Consider the following 6,000-nt stretch of genomic DNA (forward strand, 5'->3'; position numbering starts at 1 on the left):
GGGGGGGGGGGGGGTAAGCAGCGGTGAACGAGGGAGTGCGCGCAGCAATCAGATAACACGCGCGGTCGGCGGCGAGAGGGGGGCGGAGCGTTAAACGTTGCCAGGGTCAGTTTCCAATGGCGGCCTGTCCAGCGGAGCCAGAAGTTCTTAGCACCCCCTGCTGCGTCACAGGTCTGACCGCCGCCGTGGTCAGTTGGTTGTTCCGCCGTGGTTGTTCCGCAGCCGCTGGTGACTGAGGGCCGGGGTTTTATGGAACTAATCATGAGAGGTTGTGGCCAATTACTGCACCTGTTCTGGTGAGGGAGTGCGTTTCCGGAGGTGTACACACCGGCATATCAGGTCGCACCGGGATTTGAACCCCGGTACTCTTGCATGCGAGGCGGATGTTCCATCGCTACACCACCGCTGCATGTGTATATGTACGTGTGTGTGTGTGTGTGTGTGTGTGTGTGTGTGTGTGTGTGTGTGTGTGTGTGTGTGTGTGTGTGTGTGTGTGTGTGTGTGTGTGTGTGTGTGTGTGTGTGTGTGTGCGTGTGTGTGTGTGCGTGTGTGTGCGTGTGTGTGTGTGCGTGTGTGTGTGTGTGTGTGTGTGTGTGTGTGTGTGTGTGTGTGTGTGTGTGTGTGTGTGTGTGTGTGTGTGTGTGTGTGTGTGTGTGTGTGTGTGTGTGTGTGTGTGTGTGTGTGTGTGTGTGTGTGTGTGTGTGTGTGTGTGTGTGTGTGTGTGTGTGTGTGTGTGTGTAAACAGGTTACAGAATGCCGCTGCAAACCAGACCGCCGCGAATGTGGTAGTACTACTGACAACATGAGAGCAGCTTTTCATATATATATATATATATAATTTGAAAATTTCGGACTGAAGTCAGCGATTCAAAATGTTGTCGTTTATCCTTGCTAGTCAGCAAATCAGCTGCGCTCAAAGCAACCCTGTCAAAGCGACTGCCTAGAATGGTGAACAAGTCGAGTATTCATTAGTGCGTCGTCGTTTTTTAATGTCTGGCACAAATTTACTGAAACACCACGTATTTACATCTTGAGAGAAATTCCAGTGACTGGGAGGTTTTCCATCTAATCATGCCAAGAAATGCTTCGCGTCCCCTTCAACTACTAGCCTTAAAGGCCATCGAAAACAATAAAGGAGATCAAGGAATGCGCCCCATTTCCTCTTGCTAGCACGTGCAGAAAGAACTCGCAAAAGGAGGGCAGCGCAGGAGTTTCCTGATTGTTGCCGTAACAACAGGGCTCGCGTGAGGAGCAACCCAAACGCAGTGGGCACAATAACTATATAGTCTCGCGCTGTTCCAAGAATGTCTCGAAATGGTTTTTTAAGTACGGCCTCTTCAGCGCTACCAGTGTTCCGCGTAGGCTCCATTTGCGTTGATGCGTCTATTTTTTTCCTGATCGCCGCGCCGGAAACGACGATTATTGGGCAGGTGTGGTCGGTCCACTTGTCGCGCTTCTTCGGAGGACGAGTGCTTAGGTGTGGGATGGAGTTCACCGTCGCCAAAAAAAAATTGTGTGCAGTGATGGTAAAGCTGAGGCGAGCTCTGTGTTTCACCTGCCAGGGAAGGGACGTAGAGACCGCGTTCACTGGTCGTGTGGCCTTTCTTTTGGACAGCGGAAGTTTTACTGTTATATAGTCTGTTGTCGGTAGTCCAAATTTTAAGTGTATGGAAAGTGAGTCCAAATTAATTGGAAGCTTAAACTGAGGAGCTCTCGATGCTGGTGGAACCAAAGTGACAATTCTCACAAACTGGAACTGTAGTATAGTATAATATGACACAACGCGCACCAAAATTTCCCTTTTCTGCTATTTCCGGTGCTTCACTCTACGTGAACAGGACGCTGCGAATAAATAGAGGTTCCGAAGTTGCAGGCGCTTGGCCGAACTTTGTCACTGTCTATACCACAAAGCTGCGCGGAACAGGAGGACCGAGCATGGCTTCAAGGTTACGCCGCTGCCGCTCATGCGAGAGGTATGCGCTGCGTCCACTTTGTAGCGCGCGCTTTGTGGAATTTTGGAAAGGGGGGCGGAACCCCTTGCACCTCCCCCCCCCCCCCCCCACACACACACATACATAAAATGTCTAATAGTTTTTGTGCCTGCGCAAAGACTTAGCAAGAAATGCCGCTCAAGGCGTTGTAGCAGTCAACAGTGTTAGTGGTGCCATTGCTCCCACGACGACGGAACAGCACTTGACGATGTCTTCGGGGCGCCCCACGATGCGCTAAAATGAAATGGAGACTACAGTACACTGTAATGGAGACAAATGAAGAGAAATTTAGTTTATTTAAACGCACACACTCGTGCGAACTGTATGCCGCACAAAACGTTCTTCGTACGCAGAAACGCGCCGCAGACGAGTGCAAAGGGCAATGTCACTGTGTTGAACCAATTGAATTAACGAAGATCCAGTTCAGGCAACTCGATCACGCAGCAATCGTGAGTTGTGACTACAGTTTTCCACAAGAACGGCGCGTAATGACCGTCTCGTTACGGCAATTACGAAGGCACTGTGAAAGTTCAAATGACTCACAGCGTTCACGAACGGTTACGATGTGTCAGCTCGCAATTATTTTCATCCCACCTGCACCTGATCGAGTGGTAAGAAAAATACATTAGAGCCGAACATGGCAGTCAAAGACGACTGTCCTTTAGTGCTTCAGCACTAATTATAGTGACTTAGAAGCGAAAAAGTTTTGCCTGGGGATGAAGCTTCGGGTTAATAACAAGAGCCGTCTAGCAGGGCTGGCAAGAGGCAAAATAGAGGAAGGGATATCCCGCCTTTCTTCTTATAGAAGAGATGCGGAAGAGATAAAAGATTCGAATATAACGAAATACCTGATTATATCGAAGGACGTGGACAAAACAGAATTATCTAATGCGCTCCTCGTTAGTATACTTCAGCAAAGTCGAAAAGGTATAGAATTCGCATTTTCTCCTCGTCAGTAAACTTGATCTTGCTACATTGAATCGCCGATTTAACCTGGACATTATATTCATAAAGATCAACAAATATAGACGCAGTTAAGCAAAGCGACTGTGATAGCACACCAACGCCACATGGTTTAACGTACTAAATGGGGGTTAATTTTTTTTCTTAACCACCTACCCAGTTGAGACGCACTCCGCGGTTCGCATTGATTTTTTCAATGATACCCGGAGGATCGAAGCGGCGCTGCCGATTTTTTTTGCGTTTTTTTTTTTTTTGTCTCACAATTCTGCTCCTCAATTCCACTCTCCACGCATTAACATTTTATGGCTAATCATCAGCATCAACATGATTATACGTCCACTGAAGGAGAAACTCATATCTTAGTGTCCAAAATTAGGACTACATGCGCCTACCTGGGTCGCCATCTCCCAGGAAGCTTCCTGATTTCATCTCCACTGGCACTATAAGCTTTCAATCACCGGCTGCTGCCATTCCCTTCGTGAAACAGTTTTTGTTTTTGTTTTGTTTTTTCTGTTGACTGTTGAGCAAACTAGACAGCCAAAATCGCGCTCAAATAAAGCATAACAGACTGGGTCGTTCCACATCTTTCTAGGAAGCAACTGTCGTAAGTCAGTCGGCGCGCACTGGCATATACGAAGAGAAAAACAAGTAAGGGTGGAATCTAACGGGGAAGACCCTGCTTGATATCTAATCTAAAAAACGATAACCCGACGCATAAACGAGGCACTGCACGCATTGATATACTACTGGAGGAGAATACTCAATAGGCGCCGGCGTGACGGCCGGCGACGGTGCCGGCTGTAAGCAAAGGGAGGTATTCCCTTACGTGTGCGATGCGTAATGGTGCGCTTCTCACGCCCTGGGAGTGCATTCCGATCGGCGGCGATGGCAATGAATAGGACACTGGGCGTTCGCCCTTGATCGGCTCGACGAAGCGGGGGCGTACAAAAACGTCTCTTCTTTCGGTCCAGCTCACGAATTCAATGGTGAGGCATGTCAATACCCCTTGTTTCCCACCGTGTGGCTCGCCGCGCCAGAAGTAGAGATCCCTTTCGCCCTTGACGCCGCCTCTGCTATACAATAAAAACAACTCGCGACGCCAAAGCGCCAGAATTTGTGTCTGTTCACATGTGTTGTGCGTGCGTGCGTGCGTGTGTGTGCGAGGGGGGGGGGGGGGGGGGGGGGGGGGAGTCACGTGTGATGGGAGTAGAGCCTATGTGTGGGCTAGAGGGCTGTTAGACTCTTGTCACACAGTTGCATTCCTAGCATTCCTAAGGTATCTGGGACAGTAAACCGTAAACTGGAGGGTTTGCGCGCTTCATACTTGTGACTTTTATTCTCTTCGTTCTCAGGTGCTCACGAGTGTACTTAAACCTTTGTAAAAATTTCTAAAGTAAGCATTCATGTTAGCTACTTTGTCTAAGCGTAGTCCTCCATCGTCGGTAAACCTTATCGCCCTGCGGTGATCAGCTGCACCATATACATGCGTGGCTTGGTTTCTCTCCAGCGCCTGTCATATCTCCGCACGTGCGCACTCGTGTGCCTTGAACATGCACCTTCGCTTGTACATATAACCCAAATATTAAATTAAGAGAGCTTGACGCAAAGGTTTTCCGAAACACAGCTCTCTTCTCCCGATGGGCCTACGTTCGCTTGGCTAATGGGTCATTTGTCAATGCGAGTGAAAAAAAAAAAAAAAAAAAGAAGAAATGCTGACTTCTTCTGGTCGCACGCACTCAAGGGACTGACGAGTGCGAAATACAATTAGAGGACGGCGGAGGCGAAAACCCTCGGCTTATCTGCGGTGAGCGTCGATCGCTGCCGTGGCTTCGTAGGCAGCGGATGCGCGTATCTGCGGCTGGGATCTCCCCCGCGCGTGGTTACGCTGCGGTCGATTTGAAAAGAGCGGGGGATCAGCGAAACTGATGTGAGGCGGATTTAATTGGAAAGTCGAGTGCCAGATGTCGCGCTCGTCAGACGGTGTCAGATTGATATCCCTTCAAGGGCCTGGGAACGTCACCTTTCAGTCTTCTGTGAATCCCATGGAAGCCCGAATGCGCTGTGTCGCTAAATCTGTCCCTGAGGTACTACTCTAACTGCGCCACTTCTCCGATGGGTTACATTATACAAGGTGTTAGTGAAGTCGCAACTTGGCTGCGGGCGGGCAACCTACCATCTTGAGCATTAATGGAAGCATTAGAAAGCCTGCAGCGGGAGATAGAACGGTTCCACGGTGAGATACATGCTCTAGCGCAACACACCGGTCTCGTCAGTAATAAAGGCTTCTTGTCGGGAAAAGAAAGAAAGTGCAGAGAAGATCAGTCGGTGAAAATTGTCTCTAGCCTGCTCGAGAGAGATTTCGATGTTGCTAGCTTGCCTATCTTTGTTAAGCCCCCTTAAGTGCATACTCTGCTTCGCAAAGTTGCATTATTGCGAATATAGGGGGTATTCACTGACGCACTGTGCGCGGTGCATTGTGGGTAATTGAGGCGCAGTCGGCCATTTTTGTATCCACGGAACGAACAGGGCGAACGTACGTATCAACTGCTGTCATGCGGTTCTACAATCAGTGGCATCCGCAGCAATATGTTGTTTTTTGAGCTATCGTAGACTAGCTGTAATAGACGCGTGCATAGTGTAAACAAAGGAAGCTGAAGAGCTGCGCGAACGACCTCGGCATTTTAAGGTTCCGGGAGTACACACGAACAACTCCACTCGAACGAGATACCTCACCGAGATGCGACGTCACGTATGGCTGGCACGGCTCAACCGCACAAGTATCATGGAATATGAGAAATGCATGCCAAAATTGGCTGGACTGGAATCTTCCGGATGTGCCCCAGCAGCCAGCTCTTGTCACTATCCGTGCACGACTGTTCTTCACGCACTCGGAAGACACATTCCCGGTAAAAGAGCAGCGCGGTATCGCTTCCAGTCATGCGCATGCATGCAGCGCGCCGCCAACACCACCTCGTCGGGTTTTGCTGCAATAAAATCCTTCAAAGAGGGCTCGCTAAACTTTGTGTTTGTCGTACTTGCCTCATTC

Source organism: Amblyomma maculatum, chromosome 4, assembly GCF_055883805.1.
Source record: "Amblyomma maculatum isolate TAMU_Amacu chromosome 4, ASM5588380v1, whole genome shotgun sequence".
Taxonomy (NCBI): domain Eukaryota; kingdom Metazoa; phylum Arthropoda; class Arachnida; order Ixodida; family Ixodidae; genus Amblyomma; species Amblyomma maculatum.